The sequence below is a fragment of the Vulpes vulpes genome, chromosome 2, assembly GCF_048418805.1.
Source record: "Vulpes vulpes isolate BD-2025 chromosome 2, VulVul3, whole genome shotgun sequence".
Taxonomy (NCBI): domain Eukaryota; kingdom Metazoa; phylum Chordata; class Mammalia; order Carnivora; family Canidae; genus Vulpes; species Vulpes vulpes.
In genome coordinates, this window is record NC_132781.1 from 46142691 (window position 1) to 46158894 (window position 16204).

Here is a 16204-nt window from a genome sequence, read left to right on the forward strand (position 1 = left end):
AAAACCCCTGAATCTCTCAGGAAAGGGAGGAGCAAGAACTAATCTAAGAACTCAAAGGAGAACAAAGCTTCAGGTTAAGAAAGATGTGGTCACAAAGAAGGTTTCATAAACCACTCTGCTGTGGGTACCAAAAAGCAAATAATCAGCATACACAGAGCTCTGGCAACCTCATGCAAGCTTCAGATTTAAGCAGGGCACCAAATAAGGGAAGGATTCTGGTGCATCAACTCCTAGGAAAAGTGTTTCAAGTTAAAAATGGTTATTCAGGTTTGGATGCAAACTTCTGTATCTGTTCTTTATCAACAGAGACACCTCTACCAGCGAGCAGCAAAAAGAGAAGAAAACTGTTAGACCAAAACTAGGTTACACACAGACAACATGACCTGGTACAGCCTGGCATTTTACCTGAACCCCAGAGACAAAACTATAAACAAGAAGAGGAACTTCTGAGATTCTGCATCCCAGCTGGCTCCAAGTGTCTCCAGAAGCAAGTGGGCTAAGATGCACACTCTATCCCTAGTCCCCCACAGCCAGATTGTTCAGCATTAAGGCCAAAAACCACAGCACTTTTGGTGAGAAACTCAGTCTCTCCATGACCGAAGGCAAGGCCTGCTTCTATCTAGCTTATGTCAGTTGTGTCTTTTCTGTGCTTGTTTCCAGACCCAAAATATCTTGTTCTAATGACGGGGCAAACACCTTTAAATCTCCTACCTTTGGCCCAAGTCTCCTTTCCTTCTCTCACCAATGAAAAAAATCAATCTTAGCATAGCAGAACATATTAACCAGGGAAAATATGAGCATCAACTTCTTCCTAACTTACAATGCTCTGTCCCCATCACTATTCAAATGGCTTTGATAAAAAAAATAAAAAAATAAAAAATAAAAAATAAAAAAACAAATGGCTTTGATATATACACTTTTCCGTATGTATTTTACTTTGTATTAAGAGTTTTTCTGGGGGGACGCCTGGGTGGCTCAATGGTTGAGCATCTGCCTTTGGCTCAGGGAGTGATCCTGGAGATCCAGATTCAAGTCCCGCATTGGGCTCCCTGCATGGAGCCTCTTCTCCCTCTGCCTGTGTCTCTGCTTCTCTCTCTCTCTCTCTGTGTGTGTCTCTCATGAATAAATAAATAAAATCTCTAAAAAAAAAATTTTTTTTTAATTACCACAATCTTTTCTGCTATTCCACAAAAATCCTTTTTCCATGGCCAGTAACCCCTAACCCCCACACCAAGATTCTAACTCTGAAGGGATAGAAATGAAGGTGACTATGCTAAAAGTTTGGGGCTCCACCTATGTGCAAAAAGCTACACTGGTGTCAAATACCAGATCTATTGATAGTGCAGACCAGAGTCCTATTTTACAGATGCATAAATAAAGAAATTAAAAAATGTGTTCACAGAAATAAAAAAACAATTTAAGAATGTATTCCAGAAGATAGAAGTCCTAGTCTCCATTAGCCACAGGGACAGTTTATTGAAAACACTGAGGGCATCTATTAGTGCCTTATTCAACCTTTTGATATGTGTCACTTCGAAGTATTTTAAAAAGCCATACTGTTTTACAGACCTGTCCAGAAGTTTAAAGGAAAATCTGCCAAAAAAAATTCCTCAGAGAGAATGTCAACTGACTTACACATAGTTTGCTTTACAAATTAGGACCTAGTATCTCAGAGATTTGTAGCACAAGTCAGCTCAGAATCTCATTAGACAGAGTAAAGTTTTAGGATCCTTACCAAGAAACACCCCAAAAAAGCATAAATCTACAGAGGGTATTATCCCAGCTCCTCCTTCCCATGTGCTTCAGTACCTGCAGTCCTACTGTGCGTGAGCAGGGCAAGAATAGGACTTATTGCCAATGGTTACAACACAAAACATAACTTCTTCCTAAGCCAAAATGGCCTTGGCTCAGAAAGCTTCCCAGAATGATGGAAGGCATGACTTTAGGATGACTCAACTTTTGCTAATGCATAAAATAAAGCAGAGAACTATTTGAAGGATCCACTTCTAAGCTTGAGCCAAATCAAAAGCCCAAAGTATCTACTTTGTGATGAATCTTCAGCTACAGCTGACTGATTAAATAGCATCAATTTGGATGTCTATAACATGGCCTAAGATACTCTAATTACAGACTCTTGGCTAGGAATCCCAGGAGCAACCACTTGTAGTTTCTAACCACACCATATTTTTACCTATTTGTTCCTTCTGCCAGAAAAGCTGGCTACTCCTATATACCTAAAGAACTTCTTTCATCCTTCAAAAGTAAGGCCAGATCATCTTTCTAGGTAGCTTTCCCTGTTCATGAGTTAATGTCTTTCTCCTCTGTATTATCCCTGTACAGTGTACATATTTCTATTATCGCCTTTTTAACACCTTTTTCAAGTATTTATTTACTATCTATTTTTCCTACTAGACTATATTTTGAGGGAAAGATCAGTATCACTTACCTTTCTGCATGCACTGCCTAGGATAACGATTAACATATAAAGGGGACAGGAAAACCTTGATCCCCTCAGAAGAGGACTAGCTTACCTGAGAAAGAGGTTTTACACAACTGAATAAGCAAGAGAAAAAGTCCATAAGAACTGTTATTTAAGGCAATGTACAAAGGTATATACCATACTGCAGCATAAAATAAATTGAAACTGAGAAAGAGGAACAAAAGAGAAAAAGATCAGAAGTCACTATTAGTAAGGACAAGACACAAAATGCATGCCAGAAAGTCCTTCACATTTATTAAAGGAAGTTACAAGTTTGATGCTAACATCTGGGACAATTAAGACAGAATTATTCTTAAAAACAAATTCATAAATGTGCATGAAGTTGAATTTAAAAAATGCACACAGCATGACTATCTCTTGATACTAAAAGCAGAAATTTCTCCCATGGGTTTCTAGAAAGAAGATGCCATGTGACACAAATAGCAATGATTCCGTACACCTCTTTACTATTACCTATCTTAATGTAAGCTGATGACCTTACACCAAAGTATAATTTGGTCAAAGCAATACTATTAGGGACCAATATATTACATCGAAGTACACAGTTCTCTGATGGTTCTAGGCATGAATGGCATGGAGAGAACAATAGCAGGAAATGCCTAGTGATTTCCATAACAGATATTCAATTAAGTTCTAGATCAGTGGACAGATGGAAGACAATCTGAATAATTAGTGAAACTCTCAAAAATAAAAATGTATGGTAAATACATTTTCTAGAGACTCAAGTATCAAAGAGTTTCCACAGTATTTTAAGTTCCTTTTGGTCTAATGTCTATACAGTAATACTTGGAAAATATAAAATTGAGCAATACTTCAATATTAAATATTTATGAGTAAAGCGAAAGGCTTCCAAGAGAGGGAAAATCCTGGAGTTTCCCCCTGAAGCCCAACAAATAGTCTGCCGACTGGGAAAAGATCGTCAGCCAAGAAAACAACCTTTTCATATTCTCTATCTTAGCCCAACCATTACATACAAGACAGTGAAAACACAGTAGACAGATGAAATTCTGGAACCTTTAAGAGTAGAGAGGGATTACAGAATGATACAACTGCAGATACACCTCCCCAAGAGTATGGTCAGAAACAAAAAACGATATAGGCAATTAGTGAGAAAGGCAACAGGGGAAAAACGAAAAGTTCAGTACAATCTCTTGTCCTACACAACAGGCAGTATGTTACTATATAAAATGAGCTGCTCCCACAGTAACACCAAATCACTACTCTATTCCTTCCTAAAGCAGCTGCAGAGTGACAAGGATCCTATGTAAGGGTCTCATTCTTATTTGGAAGGCTCTTCACAAACTGGGAACTGGATCCTAAGGGGGACGATTTATATACACCCTCACATACATTCCAGTTGGCTAGAACTCAGCAGCTGATTGCTCCCTTGTCTAACTTGGTAAGGAGCCAAAGGAGGACTTTTCTCAGTCAACTCTCCCAGGCTGGAAAATTCTCCAACCCCAGAGTTCTGGCTTAAATCTGGATATCAGGTTATTCGCAAGATGCCAAAACTATGTCCTTACGTTGGCTTTGAACAAGTCTCTCAAATATACCATATAGATTTCCCACAGATCTCAAAATCATCTGGACATTAAGGCCAAAGATGGCCACTCTTCCTCTCACATAGAAAGAAACAGGCTTTAAAAAAAAAGAAAAGAAAGAAGGGAACGGGCTTTACAAAGCATGTGCAACATCAAACAAAACTTTCGTAAATTATACATCAATCTGAACAATTCTTTAAGGGCATATATGCAACATATTCATTAAATGGCCTCCTTAGGGCAGCCCGGGTGGCTCAGCGGTTTGGCGCCGCCTTCAGCCCAGGTTGTGATCCTGGAGACCCGGGATTGAGTCCCACGTCGGGCTCCCTGCATGGAGCCTGCTTCTCCCTCTCCCTGTGTCTCTGCCTCTCTCTCTCTCTCTCTCTCTGTCTCTCATGAATAAATAAATAAAATCTTTTTTAAAAAAATGGCCTCCTTAAAACCTTTTCATTCTACCCTACTGAGAACTCTCCCTATTCCACTAGTTACATTCTCTCTCACTATGGTCAATCCTATGCCTCAAAGAGCCAAATCCCAAACCTGTCTCTCTAAGAGGAAATGAGAGAGGAAACCTTAACAAGGGTGTTTTTGATCTCATCAAGCTCTGGTATCAGTGATTCTCAACCAGAATGGTAGCACTCCTTCCAGGGAGTGCTTAGAAATGTGTGGGTGTCACTAATGGTATCTAGTGGGCAGGGCCAGGAATGCTAAACATCCTGCAGCGACAGTCTCAGAAAGTGAGGAACTGCCCTCCTCCCATAAGGCAAAAACACCCTTAGTAACAATCAATGTCCTAAATGAAGGAACTGCCTTCACCCTTCCCATTCTAGAGCAGTGGTCAGCAAACTTTTTCTGTAAAGGGTCAGACAGTAAATAGTTTAGACCTTGTGGGCCACATTTATCTCTGGCACATATTCTTCTTCTTCTTTTTTTTTTTTCAGATCACTGGACTTTATTAAGAGGAATCACTGCTAATTACTTAGAAGCTATTGCCTAAGCCAAAATCCATGAGGTCCACATGAACGTACAGTTAGATACGAAACAAATGGCATGGTCAAAACCATGAAATATCCTGATGCCCGGGTGAAGAATGCTGGGGTGAAGTATGCACATTTATTTCAAGCTGTGTTTGTGGGCCACACAGTGGTCCCTTGCATGCAGGAAGTCAAAGAGCTCCTCAGTGCAATCCTCCTCTGTCTGTGACCTGGAGGATACACGCTAGTCACAGAGCTCTAGCCGCTCCCGAGCCTTTACACATTTCTCCAACTGCTCGGATTGCTCTCTCACTGTTGTTAGGGGATCCACTAATTCCTCTTCCTCCTCCTCCTCCTCCTTGGGATCTCCGGACCCGGTCAGCATCTTTTGCTCATCCTCCAGCCCCATGTCCCACTACGGTTCTGAATTCAACACCAGCAGCAACAGCGGCACCTATTTCACTTCCCATATTCTTCTTTTTAAACAAGGCCTTATATAAGTATGTTATAAACCACTCCTAGCTTGCAGGCCACTGGCAATCTTTTGTCTATCCCTGTTCTAAACCCCTGTCTATCCCTCATTACAGTCTGTTCACACTGAGAGATGCCAATTAAAATAAAATGTGATGAAGTGTGTTATAAACAACTTTAACAGTGCACTACAATTTTAATGAATGTACTAAGAGCTTCAGAATTTAGACTTATAACCTAAAAACTGGGGCATTATTTACTTCTAAGTAATTAAATAATTCTCTCCTGTCCTCTCCTCCTCCTCTATGCATTTTGGTTGAAAGTCTTCTCCTAAATATTCTTTTTCAAACATGTTTCTCGAAGAGTATTGGTACTGTCTTTCTCCCTCTTCTCAGGATGTGTTACTTCCTATTCACTATGTATGCCACACAAAAAGTCTCTATAAAATTACTACTGTTAACATTTTCTAAAATGTCTAAACCAAACCAAAGTCTGGAAATTCTGACTGGTATCTGGGTCCTGACTTTCCGGATGGTAACTAAAGGTCACGTGGGGTGGAAAGTGGCCTGTGGGTAACACAGAATACACACATGCACGCGAACAGGATATGTTGGTAATCCGGTTTCCTGAGACCTGGTGAGTTGTGAGAGTTCTCACCAACACTGTTGGGGAAGATGAAAAACCTTAAACTCGGAAATACTGGATTTTAACAAAGTGTCCATTCTTAGAATTAGATTTCTGGCTAGAGCAGAATGGGCAGGTATACTTCTTTCCCCTCACATTTTACTTATCTAAAAACACAAACAAAACAAACACAAAAAATAAATGAAGTTAGTATCTGACAAGGTTTCTTCACAATGTGGAAGCTGGTGTTTGCAGCATGGCTTATGTCACGTCTCAAGCCCAGAAAGATGAAGAGTGTGGTTTTGGTGTTTAACCAGCCTCAACTGCACCCTGGCACTCTGTTTCTTCCCCCAGAGAACTTTGCTCTGCTGAAACCAACCTCACATCTTGAAACGAAACGGCTAGGATAAAAATAAAGCCCTGAAGTGGTTTGGTGACCGAGGTCATATGGGGCGTTAAGGGTTTGTAGGTAGGGCCAAAGTACTTTGAGAAACTTCCACTCACTGCCAACCACAAAGAGACAAAGACATCAGCCCAAAAGTCCAGCAATGATCCAGGCAAGCAACCCTGGTCCTTGCCTGTTAGGGGCTGTTTTCACAGAACACATGATCAATATCTAAAAACCCAGTCCTGATTCTACCTTTGACACAATCTCACCAAGTTCTATTTCTTACAGCCCAAGAAAAGGAGAGCCAACTTGTAGCCTCTTCCTATAGAAAAAGGCTTTATATACTCCTGTCATATGTTCCCAAATCTCAGTTCACAGAATACTTTCAAACAGCTTCCAGGTAGAGGAGAATGACATAAGGCACTACTTAACAAAAGTAAAGGGATATATAAAGGACATGATATTCATGTAATTCCCATAGCAACTCTGCAAAACTGTATGGTACCCACTCTATAGATATGATATCTTTATACTTATGAGGCCAAAAAATTAAGCTAACTTTCTCTGCTTTAGTAATTATGGGGCAATGAAGTAACCAAGTTACCACAGAAGAAACATTTACCTATTAGCACAGAGACTCAATTCTTCTCTCACTATAGATTAAATCAATCCTTATGTCATTCAGAGAAAATAAGGCCAAAAGCTTTTCTGAACTGTACCTAATGGCACTGCTTCTGGAAGCACCAGCCTAAAGGTTCACAATGCCATAACGGGACCTATAACTCACTCCAATACAAGGTGAGTCATCTTGTTTAAGAAAGCAGGCCTTCGGGACACCTGGGTGGCTCACCGGTTGAGCATATGCCTCCGGCTCAGGGTGTGATCCCAGGATCTAGAATCGAGTCCCACATCAGGCTCCCTGCAGGGAGACTGCTTCTCCCTCTCCCTGTGTCTCTGCCTCTCTCTCTCTCTCTCTCTCTGTGTGTGTCTCTCATGAATAAATAAAATCTTTTAAAAAAAATTGGCCTGCTTCTCTCTCTGCATGTCTTTGCCTCTCTCTCTATGTCTCTTATGAATAAACAAATAAATCCTAAAAAAAAAGAAAGCAGGCCTTTTAAAACTGTGTTCCAAACTACAGTGTTCATGGGCCAGTGGGGGGTAAGGAGAAGATGAAGGTATTAGAGGTGTACCACCCACACATCACAGTTTTCTTTTCAGCACAGTGGTGGCAGTGGCAGCAGCAGCAAACAGCAGCAGCTCAGGTGCACAAACTATGCAAGGGGCACTGAAAAAACAAGACAAATGGTCTGAAGAAAATGCCACCTGCAAAACACACTTTAAAAATAAAAAAGCCTTCAAACAAATATAACAAGTTGAGCATGTGAAAGCTCTGTGCTACAGGCCACCTGATCTGGGTTTCTCACAGTGAAACTGCTCCTTTGTTGGCCAATGTTTACTTTGCTGGTCTCTTGATTAAATGCAAGAAAAAATGTACTCATATACTACCCAGCCTCAAAGAGCCATGCATTCAGTAAAAAAGAAAATCATTATTCTCAACTTATAATAGCACCCTCTCAGGAAAAAAAAACCCACCGTGGAAACATGGACACAGGAGATTCAGGCAGGGGGCAGTATGCAAAGTTTCAGGCAGAAACCAGGATTTCCACGCCTAGGGAAACAAGATTCTCACTCTGCCCGAGATTTCAGGAAACAACAAGAGGCCTGGGGTTAGGGAAAACTACAAGAGACAAGAAATCAATTGGTTTGGTGGATGACATTCAGACTTTACTAGAACAGAGCCTGAAGCTTTCCAGTTCGCACACTTGGGCAGAGTAACTTCTCACTTTTCACCAAGCTTGGCTGCAACAGGATGCTGAGGAAAGAAGCTGTCCCAGAGCTGTGTGTGTAGGCCTCCATTCCCAGAGGTACAAATTTCATCATGAAACAAAAGCGATACCTACAGATTCCTTAGGCTCACTACTACACTGCAGACAAAGAAGGAACCAGCCTGGCAGCAGGACCTACTGCTAACTAGTTTCTGGATCAACACCAATGATAATACCATGTAAAGCCAAGCAAAACATTTATGCCCCCCCCCCCCAAAAAAAAAAAAAAAAAAAAAACAGAAAAAGGAAAAAACAGAACAACACTTATGGTCCAATGATTAAGACATTTCCAAGCCGTGACAAAAATCAGCCCTGACTGGGAGGGCTTGCCAATACTAAACAATTTCTGAGAAATAACTTAAAAGCCTAGATTGCAAGAACCCATTTTGGTGGCACTTTGAAAGCACCAATCACAAAATTAAATGCCTACACAGACAAGGTAGGTGACAAAAGTGAGCAGTATGTGAGTACAGGAGGGGGATGAGGGAGGTGGAAGGGTAGGGGCAAACTAGAGAACACAGCTTGATGAAAAAGGGGTAGCTTGGCTCTAGGGTTACTTGGCTCTAGCAAATTGTTGCCAGATCTTGATTTTTTTTTTGTAAATTAGCTGACAATTGAAATTTAAGACAAAACAAACAAAAATCCACTAAAGTCCCACTTGAACCATCTAATTAGTCTTAGCATCACTAAAAGTGAGATAATCAGACACCTCCTAATGCAGTGCAAAATGAGGCACACAGCATCACCTATGAAGTACTCCAGCCGAAAAAAGGCTGAACCTGAATCTAACCAAGTTTCTAAAGCTAACTCTCATTTACAGGAATATGGGGGACAGAAAATGGTTAAATGATACTGCAAGGATACAGAGATAAATCCAGAATGTGGGAATTCTATAGGACAACTAACTAGCTTCTTTAACAAGCTTATGACATGAAGAACATTTTTAAAAGGGAAGGCAGAATTGTTTTTGCTTAAAAGAAACTTAGGAAATAAAACAATCAACCATAACATGTAGGTCTTGATTTGAACAAACCAACTCTAAGACATTTGTTAAATAATGTGGGAAATAAAAGTTATGGATCAGATACTAAATGATGCCATAGATGGACACAGCAATGGCACTGTGATATATGAGAAACAATCCATTATTTTTTAAAAGGTGTATACAGAGGTGAAATATGTAGGCTGCAATGATGCATTATCTAGGCTTTGCTTTAAAATACTCCAACCAAGGATGTCTGGGTGGTTCAGTTCATTGAATTTCCAACTTTGGTTTCAGCTCAGGTCATGATCTCATGGGTCAGGGGAGTATGCTTGAGGATTCTCTCTCCCTCTCCATCTGCCCTCCCATCTCCAATTGCTCGTGCTCGCTCTCTCTCTCTCTCTCAACTGAATAAATGTATCTTTAAAAAAATAAAAATAGGGATGCCTGGGTGGCTCAGAGGTTGAGCGCCCACCTTTGGCCCAGGGCATGATCCTGGAGTCTCAGGATCAAGTCCCCCATCAGGCTCCCTGCCTGCTTCTCCCTCTGCCTATGTCTCTGCCTCTCTTTCTGTCTCTCATGAATACATAAATAAAATCTTTAAAATAAAATAAAATAAAAATTTAAAAAATAAAAATAAATAAAATACTTCAACTGGGAAGCTTGAGTGGCTGTCGGTTAAGTGTCTGACTCTCGATCTCAGCTTAGGTCTTTTTTTTTTCTTTTTTTTTTTTCAGCTTAGGTCTTGACCTTAGGGTCATCAGCTCAAGTCCCATATTGGGCTCCACACTGGGCATGAAGCCTACTTAAAAATAAATAAATAAATAAATAATAAAATGAAATACTTAAACCAAGGGGGGTGGCGCATGAGGGAAAGCTGAAACCAATGTGGAAAAAATCTTGGTAACTATTAAATATGAGTGACAAGTATATGGGGGTTCCTTTTATTATTATTTTCTCTTGTGTGTGTTTGAAATTTGTCATTATTAAATAAAACTCTTCATGTCAAACAAAACAGGTCTGCATTTAAACAGCTGGCTCCCGGGCAGCCTGGGTGGTGGTTTAGCGCCGCCTTCGGCCCAGGGTGTGATCCTGGAGACCCAGGATCGAGTCCCACATTGGGCTCCCTGCATGGAGCCTGCTTCTCCCTCTGTCTGTGTCTCTGCCTCTCTGTCTCTCTCTGTGTCTCTCATGAATAAATAAAATATTTAAATAAATAAACAAACAAACAGGTGGCTCCCAATCTGTGAATTATCAAGCCTCATTGTTCACTTTGGTTAGAAACAGTAAAAGAGGCAAAAATAAACTTAACAGCTTAAAAGACTATAACAAAATTATAAGTATGTAAATAACAACTACCACTACCAATATATGAGAAGTTATAATATGCCACTCATTTTTCTTCACATGTATTATTTCATTTAGTCTATCAGTATCACCATCTTATCTTCAGAGAAAGAAACTGAAGTGCATGCCCAAAGCCTCACTGCTGATAACTGATAAAACTAAGACTTGAACTTAGAACTTCTCAAAGGCCAAACTGTTAAACTCTGCACTATCCTCCCTCTTACATATCAGATGCTGGACAAAATTAGTAAAATCTATCAAGCTGCCAGCCTCAAAGAGAGATACTATAGACCTGTAGGCAAGCATCATGGAAAGATCTCCCAAATCCAACAGTAATATAAGGAGGGGGGAAGCAAAGATGAGTAACAGTGTGTATGATATGTCACTAATAGTGTAAAAGAGAGAACCATATATAGGTGTATATTATACACACACAATGTTTTTACCTATTCAAAAATATTTCTTTAAGTAATTTAAAAAGGCAATCACTCCTCTGCTAGATCTTTCAATCTCCATTCCTACCAACCTAAGAAGTCAACCCCAACACTGCTGCCTAGAAACTTTTCCAACGAGAACCCAGCTTTTCAAAGTCACAAAGTTTCTATGCCCAGGAGGCCTTAATTAATCCCTCATACCCCAATTTATCTTTAGTTCAAGCTGCTTCCCATTAAATGGACCCTTTCAGATTAATCTTTCAAAATAATAATCAGTCCTATCAGATGTCTAATCTTTCTTGAGGTTGTGCTTCCTTATTCACGTGGCTTGATAAGTTTCTTTTTACAGAGGAGAGGGAGGACATTATCGTGTCACTCTAATTGTGCTACTTCGATAAACAAGATACAGGTACCCGTGTTGAATTCAGAAATTAGAGTACCACTTTTCCAATCAAGTTCTGAGTTCACAATTAGGCATGGATCTCTTCTGATTTCTCAGGTTAATGGGCATTAGACATTTCCAATCTAAGAGCCGTGCCCTATATAAACATGCAGGAAAAGCATACCCTAAGATGTTAATAGTAGTTATTGCTAGATGGTAAGAACACATTGTTTATCTGCATTTTCATATTTTTTACAATAAGGATATGCTGGCTTTGTAATTTTTTTTAAAGATTAATTAATTTATTTTTAGGGAGAAGGTGGGGAGGGAGAGGGATGGAGGGTACAGGGGTGGAAGGTGGGCACAGGGAGAGGGAGAGAGAAACCCAAGCAGACCCTGTGCTGAGAACAGAGCCCCAAGTGGGGCTTGATCTCAGGACCCTGAGATCACGACCTAAGCTAAAACCAAGAGTCGGAAGCTTAACTGACTAGCCACCTAGGTACCCTGGCTTTGCAAATTTTTAAAAGCAATAAAAATACCAAAATGAAAAGAAAAAAGAGGTTTGCCCTACTTAATTGAAGCCACTGGCAATTTCCTCCAACAATCAAGAAACAAAGAAACACCAGCATCTTCTGCATATTTGAGTCTGGAATGCCTAAAGCACTTAGAGAGTAGCCCTCAAATTTTAATCGACAAATTGTGAGGCAAAAAAAATCAGTTAATTCCATCCTACCTAATTTAATGAATGAAACAGTACTGTTTTTGCTGGATTAACACTGCAGACATGAGAAGTAAACAATGAAAAATTCCAGAATCCAGAAGTACATCATTTGGGCCCAGCCCATTGACCGCTATCTTATATATACCATAGCACCAAACTAGAAAGTGATTCCCCCAGAAGGCTCAGTCTCTCTCCCACTCCAACTTTCTCACATGATCCTCCAAATTACCATAGATTTAGATATGCTGCAACCCCTCTGCTGTGTCACACCTCCTCTGTCTTGGCCCATGCTGTCCCTTCAACTTGGAACACTCTTTCTCAGTTGGCGTAGTTAACTTCCAGGAAGCCTTCCAAAGTTCCTCTTCTTTTCCTCACTACAACTCCTACTTCCACCACCAGGACTGAACCAGGTGTTCTTCTCTGTGCTTCCAGGGTACCCAACGCACGCCTCCCTCACAATACCACAACATAATATGGTCATCATTATTTGTGAATTTCATATTTGTGAATTCAGCTACTTGCTAAAACTCATTAGTAATACCAACATCAATACCCATAGTGCCTTCACAGTCATTTGTCGACATATCCCAAGTGGCAAAAAATTCAAGTTCCCAGCTAAGGTTCAACAAGATGACTCTCTGCCTTCTTGTCCAAGTTTTCATCCTTTCAGCAAGTACCCTTCTCATGGTCTATTTAATGCCATGTTTTTCATATTTGTGTGCTTTTTATTGGTGACTTTATTGTTTAAAATAGCCTCAAAGCATAGTGCTGAAATACTGTCTAGTGTTCCTAAGTCCAAGAAGGCTCTGATGTGCCTTACAGAGAAAATGTGTGTCTGTTCAGGCACAAGTGATAGTGGGTCTTGTCCATAAGCTCAATGTTAATGAATCACAATATATATTAAATAAAGTGAGTTTGTAAAAAGTGATATGTAAACCTACATAAAACAAGCCACTTGGGTGGCTCAGCCAGTTGAGAGTCCAAATCTTGATTTTGGCTCAGGTCATGATTTCACGGTCATGAGACTGAGCCCCACACTGGGCTCCACAATGGGCATGGAACTAGCTTAGGATTCTTTCTCTGTCTCTGCCCCTGCCTCAACTGCCCCACCCCTCTGAAAAACAAACAAACAAACAAACAAACAAACAACAAAAAAAACCAAACAAGGTATGTACTGATCACTTTATGAAAGTCTTATAACCAGAGGCTCATAGAAACCCAATCCTATATTTCCCTTAGAAGGTAAATGTTCAGTATTCACTAATTCAGTGTCTGTGGTAATTTTATAGCACATAACTACCGCACATTACAACAGCCAACTGTAAACTGAAACATTCTGTTTATGTGGCCATTACTTTCACCAGAGTTTGGCAAACTAGGTCCAGAGGCTAAAGGCAGGCTGCCACTGGTCTTTGTAAATAAAGTTTTACTCAAATACAGCCATGTTCATTATTTATGTACTATCTATAGCTATTTCGGCACCTCAACAGCTGAGGGGAGTAGTTATAACAGAGACCATATGTCCTACAAAGCCTCAAATATCAACTATCTGGCCTTTTTCAGAAAAATCTTGCTGACCCATGCACTAGACTCTAAGCTCTGTGAAGTAATAATACTGTCATATTCATCTTTACAACCCTAGCACAAAGCTGGCACAACAGGACAGGTAAACTAAACTTTATTCTGATTAAGCACTGAACCCAGCAGTAGCCCTCTACTCCAAAAACTCAAGAGTAATTGCAGTAAATTCTGGATGTAAACAAGTCCTGAGAAAAAATACTATGCTAAGGAATAAAATAAATAGTGGCATGTGCAGAGGGAAGAGGAGCAAAAAAGGAAAAAGACCAAGGCAAACAATACCATTTGGTGGGTGAAATAAGAAAGATTCAGATAAAGAAAGGCCAAATAATAGGTATTAGGAGCTACTACGGTACAGTCCAGTCTGAACCTCAAAACACACTTACAATGGTGAAAGAGCTTAAAAGGTTTGTCAAGAGGCTGGCCAAATATACAATGACATATCATTACCTAAAGCCATTTTCTACACATAGCACCAAACATGTTACAGGTATAGCAACCACAGTCAGTTGAGGAAAATGCTGGGAATGGTAAATCAAATCGTGTTAAAACACGAGAACTCACTAAAGTTTAAGAGACAAACATCTATCAATGGTTCCCATTCTTTGCTCATTCTTCCCCAATAGACAGATTCAAGTTACATTCTATTCAAGATATGAACAGAGTAGTTCCATCAGAAACCCTGGCCTCTCAGTGTGAAATCTTTTTTTTTTTTTAATTTGAGAAAGTGAGCTCACAAGTGAGATAGGGCACCTTGGGGGTGGGGGCTGGAGGGAGAGAGTGGAGACTCCCTGCGGAGCAGGGAGCCTGACCAGGGGGATGCCATCTCAGGACCCTGAAATTATCACCTGAGCTGAAGGCAGCCACTTAACCGACTAAACCACGCAGGTGCCCCATAAAAACTGTTTCTGATGCTATAATCCCTTAATTAACTATCTGCAAAAAGTCATTTGTTAAGCAGCAATTCTTTTACGATTTCCAAAGACAGCCGAGGCATAGCAGAAGGCACATCCACTAAATAAAGAATGCTCATGATCCTAGTGACATTGAATTTGAGTAGCCTAGCTGGCAGGGATAGAGTTTAAATATAAGTCTCAATTAGTTTAAAAGGATGCCACTTACAGTTGAGGTTGGCAGTCCCTCCCCAGGTAGTACGTTCAGCCCAAACCACATCTCAAGGCTGAAAACCAACAACCCACAAGCTAACCTCCTGTAGCCATTCAGAGAGAGATCCAAAGCTTGTGCTTGGCAGAGAGAAAACAAACTAGTTGGGACTCTCCTATCATTACAACAATTACCTGAAGCCAAACTTTCTGTTCCTTATTCATGGATATAAATTTTAGTAGTTTGTGGTAGAGAATCTCTAGGAATTGTCAAAGGAGCAATTCCTAGTAAGGCTAATCACCCAAAAAGACAACTAAAATGAAGAGGCATACACAGCAAATAATCACACAGATAAGATAAACAAATGACATATACCTTTATAATGAAGTATTATTCAGTAATACTAAAAACACACCAAGAAAAGATATTCTTAGACAAGTGGAAATACAGACAGTTCTGCTAATCCTTGTTTTGAAAATATGTATTTGTTCCATTACCATAAATATACTGAGGAACAATTTGAGCATAACACAAATTTTGCATCTCCTTATGTGTGATTTTGTTCATGAGAAACACTGAGTGAACACAGAAAGCTGCACTTTGCTGAACTGAGCTACAAAGGAATAGAAAACACACGCTCTCTCCAAATATCTACTAGCTACTGCAGTTCACCAGGTGAACTCATTCTAAACCACTCTTATCCATATCTGGTGTTACACCTACCCATCCAATGTCAAAAAACCCTCCTTTCACCACTTCACAGTAGCAACTCAAGCTGCAATCCTTCTAAAGTCCACTTCTATACACAAAGTTCATTTCTTCTTCAAAACTGTATTTATGCATTTCTTAACCAATGGACATATATAAAACACAGTTTTACTAGGTTCATATCTTTTTTTAAAAAAAATATGTCACAGGATATTTTTGAGTGTTGTGCCCCTAACCACATCTTGCTTATAAGCTCTGTGGCTTTTTTTCTGTGCGATTTTACATAGCACAGTGATTTTTGGGACTGTATGTGTTACATTATAACATTAGAACAGAACTGACTGCATGTCCAATTGATAATTTAAAAAAGCAAACTAGGGCAGCCCCGGTGGCGCAGTGGTTTAGCGCCGCCTGCAGCCCAGGGTGTGATCCTGGAGACCCGGGATCGAGTCCCACATTGGGCTCCTTGCATGGAGCCTGCTTCTCCCTCTGCCTGTGTCTCTGCCTCTCTCTCTCTCTCTCTGTTTCTCATGAATGAATGAATGAATGAATGAATGAATGAAT

At 40.1% G+C, this 16204-nt stretch overlaps 1 protein-coding gene and 1 pseudogene across 4 annotated transcripts in view; both read right to left on the reverse strand.

Moving 5' to 3' along the window:
• SMG6 (SMG6 nonsense mediated mRNA decay factor) overlaps positions 1-16204 on the reverse strand; it is a 239644-nt gene that overhangs the window by 199069 nt on the left and 24371 nt on the right. The window lies entirely within an intron of this gene.
• Positions 5140-5498, reverse strand: LOC112933104 (cytochrome b-c1 complex subunit 6, mitochondrial pseudogene; annotated as a pseudogene).